Genomic DNA, 21,602 nt, shown 5'->3' on the forward strand with positions numbered 1-21,602 from the left:
TCAGCGCCATACATGGTATTTAACAGAACAGTTAGTTTTACAAGCTAACGATGATGTAAGCGAGAAGGTAAAGAAAAAGATGTTGGAGAAACTGATCATGCGTAATGTCCTCATGCAGTTTCATATGGGGAAACCAAAGCTACCGGTTATTACGAGGTCAACGGAGTTTACTGAAGTAGTAGGTTCCCAGAGCTAGATTCTGTTCAAGGTAGTTGAGGTTCCTGTTGGAAAGAAAAATGAATCAAGGGAAGTACCAGCGAGAAGTTAGATTTATTTTTTAAATTTTTAAAGTTGATTGTATGTGTCAATGACTGTGTGGAAAGAAATATCAGACTGATCCGGGACTTTATTGGAGGCTACAGGTCGGATGACATGAAACAGAATCTCATGCTTGTAGCCAGAGACAACAGAAAGATAATAAAGAAGGACTTGACAAAAAAACAACTCAAAAATGTTAAAATTTTTAAACTGGAAATATTTGTTTTGAAGAGAGTTCCTAAAATGATTCTTTTTTTTAAATAAAAAAAATGCTTTTTTATTTTTTTTTAGCCTATTTGGACCATAGAGAATGGGATAAGCTTGAGAAGTATTTTTTTTTTGGGACACCCTAATAAGCAAAGACCTAAAGGGCTTCAAATTTCTCCATGATAACGCTAAACTCGGTATTCTACATTACAGATTTATTATTACAATTTGTACTTTCTACAAAAAAACAAAAGTTTTTATACATAATCAATTCAATCAAAATCATCAGGAAAAAAATCATCAGGATAATCATTAAGAATGACAAGGCTGCATGTAACAATAGCTTTAGAAAAGTTTTAAAACAATTTTTGTTGCAGTTAGGTACGTTGTAAATGTTTTATCAAAATTGAGTAAAACTATAATGAATTTATTTAATATTTGGATAACTATTTGATATTATTTATTATTCATTGACGAGAACATCACATGGAAACATCATAATAACTATGTCTGCTTGAAAGTTTCAAAAAGTATCGGAATTTTATATAAGGCTCGTATTTATTTAAATAAAAATAATTTAACTAAACTTTATTATTCTTTTATTCATAGTTATATAATGCAGTTATTGCTTGGGGTAGCACTGATCAAAGCAAGTTAAAATGTCTCTATCGCCGTCAGAAACATGCAATCCGTTTGATTAATTCTGCGGATCGGTTCGCACATTCCTTTATATTTTTTAATCAAATGAAAATCCTCGATATATATAAACTAAACGTATATGCAAATTTATCTTTTTTTTATATGTGGAAGTATGATTCATCTCCTTTAATTTTAAAAGGCCTTTTTATTTTGAAACCATTAAGCAAGTTTAAGATGAGGAATAATAATTATTTAAATGAAACACTCTGTCGAACAAAGTTCAATTAATTCTGTATCACTTATCGTGCAGCTCATCTCTGGAACAAAATTATTTTTCCTATTTTCGGCTTACCCCAAACTTATCCTGTTTTTAAAAATAAATTAAAAGATCTCATTCTCTCTATTGAAAATATCTTAGAATATTTTTAATTTATCTTGCGATAAAGGCGTTTTTATAATATTTTACGTATTCTCTTTTGTAAAAGGCTTCTGACGATAAGATCATTGTGATCTTCTTTTTCTTGTTTGTATTTGAAAAATATGTAATTTATGCATATTACGTCAAATGTAAACAAACAAAAAAAGTTAATACTATTTTAAAAAATTATTCTTCTGCATGCATTTTTAAAGCGTGTACTTGCGTGTATTAAAACATTGGTGATTCTCTTGATCTGAGTTTAAGGTGAGCTTCTAGCACTCTCGTGCACGGTCTGAGTTTAAGGTAAGCTTCTTGCACTCTCGTCTCACGGTCTTATCACAATCAACGTGGTGCTTTGTGATAAGACCGTGAGAACTAGTCCTCACGGTCTTATATATATATTATTTAGAAGATCATTTATATACTATAAATCATCTTCTAAATAATAAATGATCTTCTAAATTTAAAGATACGTAAATATAAAAAAAAAATTTTAATAACGTTATAATGTAACGTTATACAAAAATAATTTTTTTCGTTAGTATAATGTTAAATTTACGTAAATTAGATAATTACATTTTTATATATAACTTTAATAAATTTTCGACAAGGCACTTGAATTCCGAGCTTACGAAAAGCAATTAGCTAGAAAGTCAAACTTGTAAAAGTAGTTTGTAAAAAGTAAAAGAAAACTGTTTATTAAACTAAACTTTTTGTAAAATATCACTAAAAACCCTAACGAAAAGTTGTTGTTTTTTTATTATCAGGTAGATATATTTTTGTCTGACTTTTTTTACCGTGAATTTTGGGAAGTCATATGAGATAACTTTGGTTTTTGCGCTAATGTCTTTTACAATCTAGGGAACAAATACGTTCCAGCGGTTTTACTTTGATGTTTTAAAAAACAACAGAATATTGCGTAGTTTTAAATGATTTTACTTGCGTAGTTTTGATGATGTTTTAAAGTAGGAAATAAATTTATTATTTTGTAATAAAAGAAAGAAAAAAAAAGGAAATAAATTAAATCTCTTTATTAATCATGCATTCTTATTTAACTTTTTACAAAAGCAGTTTAGTACCCTATCATTAAGAATGTTTGACAAATATTTTTCTGCATTTTTTAACCAAAGTTTTTTTGTGTGACTTCCTAAACTAAGCGCCTTTAAAAGTCAGACAAAATATTGTGATCGGAACCTTAAACTCTTAGAATCCGCCCCTAAAGTAACACCCCTAAAAACTTTTAATTCTTTTTGTTTTTTTTTGTTAAAAAGTTGCGACCATTTAAAGTATATAATTGGGGAATAACTTTAGATATTAATAACTTACCTACAAAAAAAAAAAATATATTTTTTAAAAATTTTAAACTTGTCGTTTAATTTAAGACACTGTAAAATCGCCTTACTTCAGTCATTAAAGAACAAATAACAAAAATGCACGCGCGTTTCAATTTGAATAAAATGTTTTTCTCCAATAATATTTGTTATCGTTTCGTGCGTAAAAATCTTAAAAAATTGATGTTTTTTTGAAATCTGCTGAATTAGTTCGTTAGCAAAACAAGAGTTTTTATGCATACTGTTGAAATCTAAAATAAGCAAAGTTTGAATAAAAAGATCAAATTTAGTAATATTATTAAGAGTCTCTACGTTAACAATGTTTGAAAATTTTTTATTTTCATTTTCAAATATTAGATATGTTATTGGATGTTAAATTTGATATATTGCGATGTGCTATTTGGAAAGCTAAATTTGTAATACTGCGATATTTTTATTGGAATGCATATAATATGGTGGAGTAAAAAAAAATTTTTTTTTCACTCCACTATATTATATGCATTCCAAAAGTTGTCATTTGGGTAGGTGTCTTGGCAAAAAAAAAAATTATTTTAGGGTGATGTCTTCTGCTTTTTATCGGCAATTTAATTTTGGAAAATTTTAACTTTTTTGTAAAAAGTCGATATTTTATGCAAAATAATTTTTTCCCAAATATCTTTCTAGAGTGTATTCATAAAGTGTCGATCATAGAGTGTAGTATACTATTGGAAAGTACATTCAAATCCAGTCTAACAATATAAAAATCATTAAAATATTTAAAGGATTGATAAATTTGTTATTTTTCAAAGAATTCATACTAAGCGATAAGTCTCGATTGCTCGAAAACCGTTATAATTGACATAACTCAGAAATCCTTTAAAAATTTATATTAAATGACTTGTATTTAAATTGAAGTGTTGAAAAGAATGTTTGAATTTGCATTCTAGTCAGAGGCGTAGAAAGAATTTTTTGGTGTTTGAGATAGGTAACTTCCAGACATGGAGAAAACTCCAAACATTTATATGTTTATACTTATGTCAAATAATGAGGGTTTGCAAAAAATTGCGATGATTGGAAGCTGGGAACAAAAAAGCCCCAAAATTTTCGCCCCCCTGCCCCAAACGTGAGAGCAACAAGTTGATGAAGTATTTTTTGTACTATTCTTAACTAGACTTACATTCATCGATAAATTTTAGATTTCATTTTGAAATATTTTAGCGTTCAAAAATTATGACCATATAAAATTTGCAACCCCCTCAAATCGAGGGGGGGTTTAAACTTTATATGGTCATAATTTTTGAACGCTAAAATATTTCAAAATGAAATCTAAAATTTATCGATGAATATAAGTCTAGTTAAGAATAGTACAAAAAATACTTCATCAACTTGTTGCTCTCACGTTTGGGGCAGGGGGGGCGAAAATTTTGGGGCTTTTTTGTTCCCAGCTTCCAATCATCGCAATTTTTTGCAAACCCTCATTATTTGACATAAGTATAAACATATAAATGTTTGGAGTTTTCTCCATGTCTGGAAGTTACCTATCTCAAACATCAAAAAATTCTTTCTACGCCTCTGATTCTAGTCATTGTAGCATTTTGAAAATTTAAATGAATGATGTATTATTTATGATTTTTTTAAAAAAATTCCATGTTTAATGACATCCAAATAGTTAAATTAGACAAAATAAAGCGCTATATCATTTTAGTTTCTAAAAAATATATAATTTATTAAGTTATATTTATTCTATATCTACACAACGTTTCTTTTTTGATTTGGTATGTATAAATAAATGTCTTTGTAAAATATTGCTGTTTAGATATACCCTACTATAACATTACTGTTATTAGACTACCTAATTTTTTTTCAATTATTTGCATGCAATTAGGTTCAGTAAAATTAACCAAACTCCATAATTTGAGATATTAAAATGATACAGCAAATTCAAGTGTAACTTCTATTGCTCGGTAAATATCTTTTTGATAAAATAATTTTTAGTTGAGCATGCTGCCAACACAAATGGATATGTTTACGGAATACATGTGGGTTCGATATGACTTGAAAATCGAGAAGGTTCTACAAAAAGAACCTACCGTCTCGGAGGTATCGGAAATTCTGGCATCCAAGGTCAATAAAATATGGTATCAGGCAAGTATTCCAACTGTTTCAAAGACTCGTGTTGTGCAAATTAGTAATTTTCATCATGAAAACTATTTAAAACTGGTTTGATATCCAAAATCTAAAAGAAATGGCTTTGCGGCTTGCAAACATGCTAAAGGTTCATCTTGTTCTTGCAACAAAACTAAAAAAGTACCACTGTCTGAGCAACAGTTTCTAGAAGACCAGAGGACTACAAGAAGGATGATGACTGGATCAGTTGACAGTCATGCTATAAAATTATTGATCCACAAAAGAATGAGGCAGGCTCAAGAACAGGCACGCAAAGAAGCACACAGACTCCAAGAATCACCATCTAACACTATACCGGATCTAGAGTCTGCTAATAGTTTTTGCGGCAGCCCTTTATCGTCTGACAACGAATCCAACAAAAACGACCCTGATTTTGAAGTTGTAAACCATGATGAACATCTCAGACCAAGTTCTCAACAACGGAATGAATTAAAAATCGATATGCTCTCTCCAACCGAGCTGTTGCCGAAATCACATCAGGTGTCTTACAAGATTATGGCATAGTAACATCAGGCGATTGTTCAAATGTAATCGACCGGAGCAAAATAAGGAGAGAACGTCAGAAGTATTAGTGTTTACTTCGTGATGATATTTTTTTTGATGTCCGTGCATTTACTTTGATGGTAGGAAAGATAAAACAATAATGAATGAATATCTTCATGGAAAATTTCATCGGAGAGTAACAGTGGAACAACATATCTCTCTTGTCCAAGAACCAGGATCAAGTTATTTAGGCAATGTGACCTATTAATGAATTTCATCGTTTTCCATGTCATAGGCAGGCAGTTGGAAGATTGGTAAAAAATGTTACCGAAGCTTCAAAGGCAGTCATGGGGCAGGAAGCTCCAGATGGTTTCATCCGGGCGAAGAATGCTGCCAGAATGGTAATGCCTGTGTTCACACAAAACAAGAATACTGCACAGAGTGACAAACTGACTTCAACATTATAGGGCAATATTATGAAAAACTAAACCTTGTAAATAATGTTGTTTAATTAAATTTTTGTAATTTTTCATCATTTTTCATGCATTCGTGGCCAATGCAGTGATATTTTCATTAACGTGAAGTAAAATTTGAAGTAAAAATAATTGATTTCGTTAATGTGAATAAAAACTTAAAATTAGGATATATCTGAAGAACGAAAACTGAAATAGAATTGAATATACGCATCAAAAAACGAAAATAGGAATAGAATTAAGAATTATTAACGAACGAAAATTATTGAATATTAAAAAAGTTTTGATACAATAATTAGTTTTTTTTTGACAATTAGTTTACAAATTTTACATACTTGGTTTGAAATTGGCGCACATGTTTGACCATAACGATGATATTTGAAATGATTATAGAATGTATTAATGGACCACAAAACTGGTCACGTGCTTGTCATTACGTTAAGTATAAATTCAATGCGTCCAATCTTTTGTTGTAAAATAAAATAAAAATCTATAGATTCTTAAGAGTTGCAAATCAATCAATAACAGAATAATGAGTTTATCAAGGTTGTTGGCTGGTAGGAAGCGTGACAGTCCTGTATGGAAATTCTTCGTTTACGATCAAAAAACTGACAAATCCAAGTGTCTAGTACAGGACATAAATAATGAGGGCGTGTGTGGCGCATTTCTTGCCGGAAAAAATTCCAGTAACTTAGTAGCGCACATTCAGAGAATACATAAAGAGACACACAAATGTTACACGGATGAAAAGAAAAAACGAAATGCAGAAAAAATGTTTTTGAAACGTAAAATTGATGAAATCAATTCTACATCTTCCCAAAATAGTGGAAAGACAAAAACCCAGACAATAAGAGAGAGCTTTGAACACCGAATCACCGCGTGGCCAACGGAATCAAGTGAATATCAAGTGCGTCAGGATAGCGGGATTGAAATGATTGTTAATACCAGCTATCCAATGGTATTGCTAGATCAGCCGTCGTTTCGAAAGATGATAAAAACGCTTGACCCAAAATTTAAATTGCCAGGTAATAATTAACACAACTAAATTTTTAAATTATTGTTTTAGATTCATTCAATGCTAAACAATTTTTAAATGTTTACCTGTAATTATCGTATCATTAGTGTAACACTATAGTAACTAACTACACAAACTGATGTGCATTAAATTTTAACTGATTTAAATTTTATATTGCAGGGTCTGCAACACTGAACAAGCGGATAAACGAGCGTTTTCTTCGACAATCTGCACAACTGAAAGACTTGATAAATCATACACGCAAGAATGATTTATCAAAAGTAACAATTTGTCTTGATGGTTGGACGAAGAAGGGTCTCGCAGCATTGTTCCTTGGAGTATCTGCTTGTTTCTATGACACCACCATTGATAAAACACGACATGCTTTCCTAAATTTGATGGAACTTCAACATCCCCACACGGGTGAGATGCTTGCCGAATGTTTAAAGAAATGTCTTGACCAGTGGGGTATTAGAGAAAATCAAGTTATGTTGATTGTTTCAGACAACGGGTCTAATATAGTTAAAGCCATCAGGCTCTTACAGGAAGTGCATGCAGCTAAGAAATCTGACGAATCTGAATCTTATGAGTTTGAATCTGACGAGTCTGAACATGAAACTGATGAGGAAGAGATCCAGTCTCAGTCAGAACAAACTGATTTATTCCTACCAGATCATATTCCAATGTGATAACTGACTGCACCTCAAGATGGAACAGTACATATCAGATGATTGACCGGCTGTTGAAAATAAAGACATCGGTGAATGAAGTTCTTACAGAAATTGGTACATATTATTTTATTATTTATGTTATTAGTGTACATAAATTGTTTTCGGAATTTTATTAAATCTACAAAATTGTGTCTTACCTTATTTAAACTAAAAAAACGAAAATGTTAATAAATTGTAAGTTCATTAGTCATTATCATTAAAAACAAGACAGGGCATATAGTCTTTAAATTAGGTTTACTAATAACACGGAAAGACTTTACCCTGCCTTTTAAATCACATCACAACAGCATGGAAAAAAGAGACGTATATCAATGACAATTATTAGTTATTACAATTGTTATTAGTAAACTTTAATTACAGATAGTTTACTTAAATTTAGGAATCGACACATTCAAAGCAAGTGAATGGGTTCGTCTTCAAAACATTTCTTCACTTTTGGAACCATTTGCAGTACAAACAGATATACTTCAGACCGATGCCCAGTCTCTTTCACAGGTTCTACCATCTATACTCAATTTGGAATGCCATTTACAAGAATATCCTACCAACAAGTCTTTGACAGCGAATCTTCTTGGAGATCTACATCAACGGTTTCAATCAATTCTAGAGCCAGACTCAGATACGTTTAATCCTCTTCCGTCTGCTGCATGTTTGTTAGATCCAACCGTTGCTGTCTTTATACTCACACCGGAAATGGACACCTTGCTCCATGCAGCAAAGATGTATATAATAAAAGTTTGTGGAGTAGAACAAGAATTACAAGCTGCTGCTGAGTCAAATGGATCTGAATGTGAATTTGCTGCCATAAAGCGCTTTAAGTTCTTGTCAAATAAAATCTTTACAAAAGAAGGAAAGATTTATAACCAAGACAATATCACTGTTGCAAGTCAGCTGTCAAGGTATTTGGTTGACATAAGCGGTGATGAAGCGCTGCCAAGTAACGGCCTGCTTTTTTGGAAACAAAACAAAAACAAGTATAGCAAGATTGCAATTTTGGCTGAAGATTTACTGTCCGCCCCAGCATCACAGGCGTTTGTAGAAAGGATTTTTTCACTTTGTGGAATTTTAACTGTTGGTCGCCGCAATCGAATGAAAAAATCATTAGAGATGAGAGTTTTTATGAAACTGAACAAAAACTTGTAATTATAATTCAACCAGATATTATCTTTCAATTTCAAAAAAAAAATCTTATTATAACTCAATTGAATCATTGAATGACTATTTTATGACTATTTGTATGGTTATTTAGATGTTTATTACTAAGTTAAAAAATTTTTTAAATTTCTTTCTTGAAACTAATGTATTACATTATTTCTTGAAATAATGATAGGGGAGACCGGGGCTAGTTGTCAGCAGGGGTAAGTTGACGAATTGCGTTTATGTGCAGAGTCTTTTATCAAAAAGTCAAAAATCAGAAATCTTAGGGAACTTTCCTAATTGATCATTTCATCTTGGGTCCTATGAATAAAACTACTATAAATATTCCAGTCACAACTGATTTACTATTATCAGTCAGGTTTTTTTAGTAGTTGTCGTTTTTCAGGATCTTTAGGCAGTTTATTGAAAAGCTTTTGGGGTTTATTGGCAAAATTTTCACAGGGAAAGCTGAAAAACAAAAATATCTTTATAAAATCAATTTTTTTTTTTAATTATTATTTGTAACAATATTGAAAAAATTTATTTTTACAAAAAAAAAATTTTTTAATTTATTTTTTACAAACAAAATTTTTTATGGGATTTTGTTACCAGGAACAAAGGTGGGGTGTTGTTTTGGCTTCATATTCGAACTACTAACTGCTTCTAGCTCATAGAAATATTAAAAAAATTTTATAAATTTTTACTCACTAATACGTTTGTAATCTTTATTATAGTTTGCGCCAACTTACCCCGGGGTGGGGTAATTTTTTTTTTTTTTTAAGGCCCCGGAAGGAGTCATAAGATTTTTTTTTTTTAATGAATGCAACAAGTACTAGTTACCCAAATTCATAAACTTCAAGATTGCACTTTAATTTTTTCAAAAAAATGTGTCGTTAGGACTACTAATTGCTGTGAAATTTGATAGAAGTAAAATATGAACTGATTTAGAAACTGAAATAAGAATTAAAATGATTGAAATCATAAGAACTGAACTGAAATTAATTTAATCAGAACTGATTCAAAAGAAGTAAAATTAAAATTAGAAATTATATCAATGCTTCAAGAACTAAGTAAAATTGGAAATTGAAATTATATTTAGAACTTAAATATCAATGGGCCAATGACTTTGGGATTTCTTTGAAAAAAATCATAAATTCATCATTTATTTAAATATTCAAAATGTTACAATAACTAGAATGCAAATTCAAACATTCTTTTTAACACTTCAATTTAAATACATGTCATTAAATATAAATTTTCAAAGGATTTCTGAGTTATGTATATTAATTATAACGGTTTTCGAGCAATCGAGACTTATCGCTAAGTATGAGTTCTTTGAAAAATAACAAATTTATCAATCCTTTGAATATTTAATGATTTTTTTATTATTAGACTTGGATTTGAATGTACATTCCAATAGTATAATACACTCTATGATAAGACATTTGGGAAAAAACTATTTTGCAAAAAATATCGACTTTTTACAAAAAAATTAAAATTTTCTAAAATTAAATCGTCGGTAGAGGGCAAAAAAATCATCCAAAAAAAAAATTTATTTTGCTAAGACATCTATCCAAGTGACAACTTTTAGTAACAATTAGAACTCATTTAGAAAAAAAAAATTTTCACTTTACTCTAGTATATAATGGCTGAACTTATGAGATCTGAAGTCAAACTAGCTGTTCTCATTTAAAACAAAATATTAAATGTTTTTATTTTTATTATTTTATTTTTACAATATAAGTTAACGATATAGTTGTCTATATAATTCAGAAAAAAAAATTAAAAAATTTTATTTATGACTAATATATGAATGTTCATATATAAGTCATAAATAAAAATTTTTAATTAGTTTTTTAATTAATACTACATCTTAATTAATACCCAAGTTAAGGTATAATATTGTCCCCAGAATCCGATCATGGTAATTCTTTCTAAAATATTTTTATTTAGTATTAGCATTAATATAAAAAAAAAACTTCATGCACACACCACTTTTAGAAGCTATCTTGATAACCAAAAATTTTTGACCTACTTATTTAAACGCCGGGATTTTTTTGATGTCGACTAAATATTTTCAAAACCAAGGTTTTTAAGTGAACAAGGTATGGTGTTTTTGAAAATATAATCCGTTTCAGGTGTATTTTTTTAATTTACTCTGTGAATACATCTTGTCAGTCACTGCTCCCAAGTATATTTTTGTAGTTAATTCCTCGAGGCAACAGATCAACTTTGATCATTTTGAATTGTTTCAATGACATCAGCAGCTGAGAAGTCACAAATTTTAACCATATTTTTTTGAATTTTTATTGTTCTGTTAATTGGGTAGGAGGTTCACTTATGAAATGTTTTTCCATGGAGATCTATTCATCTCATGAACCATTCTCGAGCGGAATTTCAACGGAATTTCTGGTGTTCAGAAAGACATTTACTACATTTTTATTCAATATGTCTCCCCTCAGATCAATCACAGCTTCTTGTTCCACTCCTTCTTGATGACAGCTTTCAGAGAGTTGACACTGTTGTGGGATCGTTAACAAGCTTTTAACTTTATCTCTAGGTCTTATGGGATATATGTGGTGTTGCACCATTCTGCTTGAACACCACAGTGTTGTCTGGAAAACAGTAGGCATAAATCCAGGGCTTGACACAGTTCTCCAGGATTTAAATTTAGAACAGCCGTAGCGCAGTGGTTAGCGCGCTTGTCTCAGATGTTAGAAATATGTGGTTCAACGCCATCTCTTGGGAAGTTTTATAAGATTGGTAAGGACTTCCTTTGACACAGAATCAACAGTTAACAAATTCTTACTTGAAAAGAGGGTGATCGTTGGTCTCTTCTTTAAGAGACCCAGAAGTTTCTTTGATCTTTCAAATCTTTTTCCTTTGATACTTTGGGTAACCAGGTGTTTCTTAATCCTAGCTTTTAACTTTGCCTTAAAAACCCTTTTTGACCACGTTTCTGATGGTGTGCTTACTCATTGAGAGTTCTTTAGCCATTTTTCTCATCGATCTTACTGGGTTCCGAAAAATTCGACCCTTAACAACCTCGATCAATTGAGGAGTTCGAACTGACCTCTTTAAACCACTGCCAAGCCTCCTCATAACAAGAACAGTCATTTGAAAGCTTTTAATCACAGTGTAGACAATACTAAGAGGCTTATTTAGCATCTTGGATATGTCTTTTGGCATGGTGCCATTGATTGTCATGATGGTCAACAATTGGTTTATTTTTACTATTCATTTTTACTTTTTGATTGCTCTTTTGGCTTTTTTTTTATTTTCAAAGTTTTGTGTCAATAAATACAAACAAAACTTATTATTATAGGTTTTTATTACAGATTTGTTATGAATTATTACTATAGAAATAATACTACATTTGTGATTATTATTATTATTACAGATACGTGATTATTATTATGGATTTATTATTATAGATTTATTAATATGGCCATTTTTTAGATTTATATTTTCTGTTTTTATAGTATGATTTCTTGTTTTATAGTATAATTTATTGTACTATTTTGTTTTTAAAACTGTAAAGGTTCTAATGATAAGATCATGATGATCCTGTTTCAGAAGCCCTGTTTATTTGTTTATGTAAAATATAGTATTTATTTTAAGACAAATGTGAACAGAAAAAAATAAAAACAAACTATGTAGGTAAAAATACCAACGGAACATTTATTTTAAAACTACCAAACTTAATACGAGATTTGCGTTCGCATACGGTAAGTAACCAATGAGCAAACCTCCAATAAACCGCTAAAAATATATAGGACCACTGCAAATCCACAGCAAAAATGTTTGCTAGGGTTGTTAAAAAAACAAAACTTTGCTATGAGCATTTTTTCTTTTTATAAGTTTTAGTCGAATCTAAGATCTAATTACTTGATAAACAATATAACATCTACAGTGTTGGCCATTAAATTAGGACATTCATAAAAATTTCACTTTTTCTTGATTTTGAGTTAATAATAACACAACCAATGCCATGTTAGTGTTCTGGAACCATGGTAATTTAATAACAAACAAACGTTTTGAAAAATATTAATTAATGCTAAGAATTTTAAGTTAACTTTATCGTTGTATGTCAGTTAAGAAGTCGCGAGGTGATTAAGTTCATATTGAAGATGTGTTGGTGTTACGTTGAACAGTATGCAACAGAATAAAACTTTTAATGATTAGTCAAATTAGTAATAGTTAATATACTGACTGGATTTAAGGGAAGTTTATATTTTGAAATTATTATAATATATCTGTTTTAATATAAATTTTTATAAATTAATAATGGGTAAATGCTCGGACATTAGTCCCACAAAACGTCGTGAGGTTGCTACCTTGTTGCAACATTCGTCTTTTACAAGTATGGATATTGCTAAAAGACCTAATGTTTCCCATCAGACTGTTGGCAGAATTAAAAAAAATTTGTTTACTGGTGGCAATATTACTGAAACTAAGAGAAGTAACTGTGCCAGACCACGCAAATCAACACCCCGTGGTGATCGAGAACTGATAAAGCTTTGTCGTGAAAACAGGCGTGGATCATCTTCTGATTTAGTCAGTGAATGGAGGAAAGCTGGAGTTGAAGTCAGTAGTAGAACTGTGAGAAGACGCCTAGTGGTACATGGATACAAGGCCACAGAAAAAACCAAAGCTTACACCGGCTATGTGCAAGCAGCGACTAGCTTGGGCGAAGGATCACCAGAACTGGACTGAAGATGATTGGACAAAGGTATTTATTGAATATTAATATTTGTTTTAGTAAATATTTTCCTTGTTTGCTGATTATTATTACATATTAGAATAAACTTTTTGCTTTAAATGTAATATTTGCATTAATGTGAGCAACCTCGATATTTTGTTTAGTATTGATAATAATTAATTTATTGATTGTTATAAAATTGTGGTGTTCCATAAAAAGAAACTTTGTATTGTCTATGCTTAGGTCTGCTTCTCAGATGAGACAATGCTAGAAGTTTTGGGATAAAGGACACAGTATGTTAGGAGAAGATCAACAGAAGTATATCATCCAGACTGTATTCAAGAAACTGTTAAACACCCACAGAAGATTTTGGTCTGGAGCGTGATATCTATTAATGGGACAGGGCGACTCCACATTGTAGATGGTATAATGAACCAAGAAAAATACAAAAACTTGTTAGAGAGAAAGTTATTTACACAATTAGATGAATGGTATCCAGATGGAAATTGCATATATATGCATGATGGTGCACTTTGTCACAAGGCCAAATCCATCGTTAAACTTCTTCACGAAAGGAATGTCCCAGCATTAAAATGGCCAGGAAACAGCCCAGATTGTAACCCCATTGAGGAACTGTGGAGAGAGTTATGGAGGGAAGTAAATAAAACAGTTTCAACTAATAGGGCACAGTTAATTGAGAAGCTAGTTCATGTCTGGTATCATGGTGAGCGTCTCAAGAAACTTGCAGATCAATTTATTCGTGGAATGCCAAGACGTGTAAAAGCGCTCATAGATGCCAGAGGAGCAGAGGCGTAGAAAGAATTTTTTGGTGTTCGAGATAGGTAACTTCCAGACATGGAGCAAACTCCAAACATTTATATGTTTATACTTTTGCAACCCCCTCAAGTTGAGGGGGTTTAAACTTTATATGATCATAATTTTTGAACGCTAAAATATTTCAAAATGAAATCTAAAATTTATCGATGAATATAAGTCTAGTTAAGAATAGTACAAAAAATACTTCATCAACTTGTTGCTCTCACGTTTGGGGCAGGGGGGCAAAAATTTTGGGGCTTTTTTGTTCCCAGCCTCCAATCATCGCAATTTTTTGCAAACCCTCATTATTTGACATAAGTATAAACATATAAATGTTTGGAGTTTGCTCCATGTCTGGAAGTTACCTATCTGGAACACCAAAAAGTTATTTCTATGCCTCTGCAGAGGAGGACATACAATATATTAATTTTTTTTAAACTGGTTTATTATTTGATTTAGGATGCACTCACTAATTATTTCATTACCAGTATTTCATTTTGGTGCATTTATATATGAAAATAAATGTAATATGTAACTTTTTTTTCAATGTCCTAATTTAATGGCTAACACTGTACTTACTTGATAAACAACAGTTGAAAAGTTTCTGACTCCAGGAGAATCTTGAATGTGCAACAGACCCAAAAGACATTCTTGATAAAAGTGAGTTTTCAGAAAATCTCTCAATTCAAAGACAAAGAAGCCATTTTTATATACATTTTCTTTAGGTATAAAGCTGCGATTGTTTGTTTTTTTTTTTGTTTTTTTTTTGTTTCGTTTTTTTGCTTCGCTTGATTAGGTTCGTTAGCAGGCAATTTGTTATCAATTTTGATATAACAAATGTGTAAACTTCACATGTCAGGTTTTTATATGAACCATAGAAAACTTCAAAAACTTTCTACATTCCCAGGAAACATTCTTTTAGTAGATTTGTAGTGGACCTTCATAGGCATTTTTAGCGTTCGCAGCAAACATTGTTTTAGTGGATTTGCAAATCCACTAAAACAATTTTTTGTTTGCTAGCAACCATTTTTTAGCGGTTCATAGAAGTTTTGCTCAATGGTTACTTAGAGGACCATTAGTGATAGCCGTTATAAATGACAAGCCAATAACTTTCCGACATGTTAACAGAGGCTAGTCATCAGTTTGCCACTTATGGCAGCTGCCACTAATGGTCCACTAAGTAATCGATGAGCAAAACTACAGTGGTCCGCTCAAAATGTCTATACAGATCCACTGAAATTCCGCTACAGAATGTTTGCTGATTTGCTAGGTATATATATATATATATATATATATATATATATATATATATATATATATATATATAAAGAATATACATATTTATATAAAGAATATATATATATATATATATATATATATATATATATATATATATATAAAGTATATATATCTATATAAAGAATATATATTTATATAAAGAATATATATATATATATATATATATATATATATATAAAGAATATACATATTTATATAAAGAATATACATATTTATATAAAGAATATATATATATATATATATAAAGTATATATATTTATATAAAGAATATATATTTATATAAAGAATATATATATATATATATATATATATATATATATATATATATATATATATATATATATATATAAAGAATATACATATTTATATAAAGAATATATATATATATATATAAAGTATATATATTTATATAATATATATATATATATATATATATATATATATATATATACTAAATATATATATATATATATATATATATATATATATATATATATATATATATATATATATATATATATATATATATATATATATATATATGTATATATATATATATATATATACACTTATTACACAGGTTAAATCCAGAGATCCTGTTAAATCAGGAAAACTAATAAAAATAATGAAAAGATGTAGTGCTTCTTCCTTATTAAGGACGAAGCACTACATATTTGTGTTCTTGCTCTGTCAACTGTGTGTTTTAAATATCTTTAATATTTCTACTGAATAATGATTTTTCTTAAAAAATACAGATATGTTTAAATTTAAAATTGAATATCGTATTTTACTTCTATTATAAGAAGTTCGTTGTTTTGTTTCGATAAAACAAATTCTTCACATTCTTATAAACACTATCTATTGCAATATTATGTACCCCTAGTTTTTAATTTAGATGAAAAATATTTAAAGCGTAAAACCTTGTGCAAAAAAGGTTGGTAGTTGTACTAAACAGTTAATTTGTTTAAAGAAAAATATGTCAATAAAGTTATCAATAAAATCAACAGTACTTTGTTTGAATTTAAATACTAATTTCAAAATTTAGTAAATCTAAGAATTTGTTTTTTCAGCTTGTAAAGCACTGACCAACATTATTATTTTAGTTTAGTTTACCTTGCTGTTGAAATATAGTTTTAGTTTAGTATACTTTTATGAATTGATGGTCAAAAAACCGACTATAACTTGAAAATCACCAAAGATGGTGATTTTCAAGTTATAGTCGGTTTTTTGACAGTTGGGCAGTTGGGTATTTAATACAATTCAGTAGGGTGAATTTTAGTTTTGGGTTTCTTTTTAATTTTAGGAACCAGTTGTTACTTTTTAAGGATTACAATGCCAATAAGTTTTACTCTTTTTCTATTCTAAATTAAATCTTATTATTATTAAATTAAATCTTATTATATTAGGTCTGGGTATGACCTGGGTATGACCTGTTTCTATTCTAAATTAAATCTATATATATTAGGTCTGGGTATGACCTGTTTTATAAAATAAACAAATTGTCCTAAAAGAATTTTTCAAGTAAAGTAGATCAAAAAAGCTAAATTAAATTAAATATTAGCGTTAAACATTGCCCCATTACTAAGTTATCAAATAACACACAATATTTTTGAATTAATTTATTGCAAACTTACCTTTAAATGTAGCAGTTCTGAAAAAATTTAGTCAAAAATAAGAATAAAAAGGTCTAAATAATGACATAACAATAAAATATTGGCTAAGCTAAATAGTTTGGTATTTTCAACGGGAGCTTAAATTATAAACTTTAGTAGGAAATATTCATTAGAATAATAGGAAATAGTCATTGTTAAATTTAGCTTCCGGAAACACTTAAAAACCTTATTAAAATGAATTAAATAAGAATATATTGGTTTAACAACGACAACAATGGAGTGCGACAAAAAACTAAAACGATACGATTCATGATAAAATAATTACAAATGAATTCACAAACAAATAGCAAAAACAAATAACGTCTTGTTTCCATACTGTTAAATTAGTTAAAATATACTTTCACACCGAATCTGAGATTGTTCTTGTGGCAAATGTTTTTCTTTAGAAAAAAATTAAAACAAAATCAAAAATGTTTTTTTATACCATTTTAAACTAACATATACCATTGTCGGAAACAATATCTACCTAACAAACATTGTTGTAGTGGATTTTTAGTGGACTCTTATAGACATTTTGAGCGGTTCATTACAGTTTTGCTCATTGGTTACTTAGTTTACTATTAGAGGCATCCGCTTTAAGTGGTCTCCCGTAAACTTTCCAAGATATGGTATAGTAGTTAGTAATTGGCTGACCAATTTTGGCGGCTGCCATGTAACCGATGAGCAAAACTACAGTGGAACACTCAAAATGTCTATATAAGTTTACTGAAATTTGGCTGTAGAATGTTTGCTGGGTAACTATGTTTTATTAATTTTTTGGTCGTCCAAAAATGTACAAAGCTTGCTTCTTTAACTTCAATACACAACATGCTTTCGTAATTAAATATAATCATTACCAGTAAAACAATATTCAACTCAACATTATTAGACACTATCCATTTTTTAGAAACAAAAAATTGTTTAGGGAATTGTATGATGCTAAAACACTGCCTAGAGGTAAGTGCTAGGTGGAGTGGAAATAGTTAGGTGCTAGGTGGAAACATATGGAGTGGATTTGATTAAAGTTTCAGACATTAAATAACAAAAACAAGCAAAATATTTTACATGGTATTAGATACATAGTAGATACGGTGACAATCCATTGTTTAAAAACTTGGAGTGCTATACATTTATGAGTTAAATGCTTATAGTATCATTTTATTTATTTTTATTCTATTATAAACATTGGTAACATGAAGTTTATATACTATATTTTTGAAGACTTTTTCCATCTTATAAATCATTAATGTCAAACAAAGCATTTATTGCATAGTTGGTATTTACATAAATTTTTTTAAAGCAATTTAAAAATTTAAGAACATACAGAACATTTGTTCATTTGTCCACATTTGTTGAACTCATTTCATTCAAATAATAGGGAAACTATAAGTTGAATACAAACATTTAAACTTTAAAAAACATTTACTTGATTTTGTACTCGAGTTTTATTTGTATATAATTTTAAGAGATCTAAAAAAATAAAATAAATTATACTTAAAAGTAAAATGAAATAAAAAATATGAAAAAGTTATATAGGTTCCTCCTTTTCAGTTTTTTTTTTTTTTTTTATGTATTTTAGCTTTGAAAGCATTAAAACATAGTTATAAACCTGTCAAATGTTTATTGCCTTAAGATTGTTATTTTTTTAATTTTAGGAGTTGTGTTCACTTCGCTTTTAAAAAATCATGATCAAAAAAGTTTTATTTTATAATGAAGCAAAAGTAAATTTTTGATTAGCTCTCTGTTAAACTTAAAAAAGATATGTGAATATATACTTACTTATATAATAAACTATGTTTTTAAATGTTAAACGTTGCACGTTGTGTTTTGCTCGTCACGCTTTAAACGTGACATTTACCTCTTTAAAAACATATAAAACAAAACAAAAGCATAGTGCAAAATAATAAATAAACCATTTTTATATGTGATGACTTACTGCTAAAAAATATCAAAGAAAAATTAAAAGATCATAAGTTTGAAAGCCACCTATTTATTAATAACAGTAATTTCTCAAACAATAATGTACTGTTATTGAAGAAAGATCCGTAAAAAATAAATCTCTTTATAATGTGACAAATCATTATTGTAAATGACCTTGTTGACTTTGTATCAAAATCTTTTTAATACCAAAGTTGCTATATTTAAACTGAAAACGTTACAATCAGCTGAAAAGAAAATTGATTCTAAATTTTATTTCATTAATTGGTGTTACCAATAACACCAATCTAGCTAACAAAAATCTTGGCAATTTAAATTCTTAAAATTAAGTCTTTATTTAAATACTAAAGGACTGGAAACGCAATAAATTTTATTGTGCAACCTAAACCTGTCTGACGTAACTCCACTAACAATTGGGTTTGCCAAATTTACTCAATAATCCTATTGAAGGTTATGGCAATCAATCTGATTTAGATAAACTTGATAAAAAATGTCAGCCTTGCTTTAATAAAAAATGTCAGCCTCGCTTTCATAAATGTAATCTCAATCTATGACAAGTTTATAAATATTGCATCATTTATAGACCTGTTGAAAAATAAGTTGTCGGGAGATACCAAGCTGTTGCCGGAAGATATCAAAGTATTGTAGGAGATATGAAGCCAATAGAAATTTTTTTAGTTTTACTAGTAATAAGTACGCGTACTTTTTAGTAGAAAAAATGTATTAAAAACTGTATGATACAAAATATTTTTACAATATAATATATAATAAATAATTTGGGTTTAAAAAAATCACTCAACTGATCATTATTATTATTTTAGGTGCCCCAAAAAGTCTTTACAGTCTTATCACAGAGCACCGTAAAAGAGCATTTTGAAAAGAAGTTTACGCCTCCTTCCTTACCGATGTTATTAAACTTGTCCAGAGGTGACGTTGAACCACAGATCTCTAGTTTCTGAGGCAAGCGCGCTAAACACTGCGTTACTGCTGCTCATCATGCAATAATCAAACTAATAGATTATATATCCTAAGGGTTCAATGATGATTGCTATCCATTAGGAGTTTTTGTCTGTCAAAAGCATTTGACACAGTTAACCATGACATACTTTCAAAAAAACTAGAGTTTTATGGAGTAATAACAATAACTAACTCTGGTTTAAAAGTTACCTGTCAAACGGAAAACAATACATAGTATATAAAGCTAATGAAACTAATTAGGTGTCACTCTTATAATTAAAATCTAATCAATGGAGTAACATTTACAAAAAAAAGGTAAATTAAACAAAAAGAATTTAAGAAAAAAAGAAAAAAAACAAAAAAACAACAGATTATTGAGTTTTATTTTTAGGTTTGAAATAGCATGATAAATAATTTAAAATTTAATAACCATTATTCTTTCAAATAAGTTATTGTTTTTTTTTGTTTGGAAATTGATTTTGTTGATTAAGTTTTGTTTGAACATTTAAAAAAAGACATTAATATTGTCTGTGATATAATTATTGGGACATGAATCAAACAATTTGATTTGCTTTCAAAATGTCAGACGTTTGGAAACACTATACCTTAATCAAAGGAGAAACATTGACTTGCAAAATATTCGGAAATATCAGTAAATACACAGGTTTCACAACCGGAATGTGGTATCATTTAGACAGAAAAAAGGTATCAAAAAAGAAATGCATTTAGCATTTCAAGAAGTGCTGTACGAGAAGCATTCCCCAGAAATCGTAGGCAGCATATTGTAAGTAACTAGCGGCGAAGATGATGTTAACAGTGGCAAATCTGAATCAGATACTGAATTCAGTTTTATTAATACTGCCATGGATGAAAACATTCCCATTTCAAAAGTCAAAATGCACTTGCAATCTGTTATCGCAAAAATCAGAAAAATTGTCAAGTTATTTCAAAAATCACCAGTCAAAAATGACGTCCTCCAAAAAGAAACCAAGAAACAGGTCAGAAAAGAGTCTTCGCTTATTCTTAACTGAACAAGGTGGAATTGTCTACAGTCGTTGATTCAACAGTTTCTTAAAGTTCAATTAGAAAAGTCTTGAACGATGTTTCTCTGCATTTGATTTGCAGCGACAATAAAGTAAAAATTTTATACAACATTGTTCCTTCTCTTGAACTAGTCAAAATGTCAGGAAAGCCCTTTGCCGTTGTTTTGCCGACAGAATGCAAATTTTCTTACTCTTAAAATTCGATTCAGAATGAATGACGACTTACGATACACTTTGTTTCCTTAAAGCTTATTTTTTTATCGATGTAACAGTTATCAAAAAAGATATTATTATAAAATCTAAATAAATCGGCTCATGCTAAAAGGGGATTAGTCAA

The 21,602-nt window shown here is 29.3% G+C and overlaps 1 protein-coding gene across 7 annotated transcripts in view; it reads right to left on the bottom strand.

Moving 5' to 3' along the window:
- The window catches only part of LOC100213294 (uncharacterized), a 50,578-nt gene extending 31,367 nt beyond the window's left edge, over positions 1-19,211 (bottom strand). Inside the window, exons 1-2 of one of the 7 annotated variants that reach the window (XM_065795613.1) lie at positions 19,107-19,211; positions 18,754-18,797 (exon numbers count right to left, since the gene is read on the bottom strand). The gene's annotated coding sequence lies outside the window, so the exon portion shown is untranslated. Of the gene's footprint in view, positions 1-17,309; positions 17,504-18,651; positions 18,798-19,106 lie in introns of those variants that run through there. The other 6 variants (XM_065795614.1, XM_065795610.1, XM_065795615.1 and 3 more) reach the window with 6 other exon arrangements.
- Between the last annotated feature and the right edge of the window lie 2,391 nt (positions 19,212-21,602).

Source organism: Hydra vulgaris, chromosome 04 (assembly GCF_038396675.1).
Source record: "Hydra vulgaris chromosome 04, alternate assembly HydraT2T_AEP".
Lineage (NCBI taxonomy): Eukaryota > Metazoa > Cnidaria > Hydrozoa > Anthoathecata > Hydridae > Hydra > Hydra vulgaris.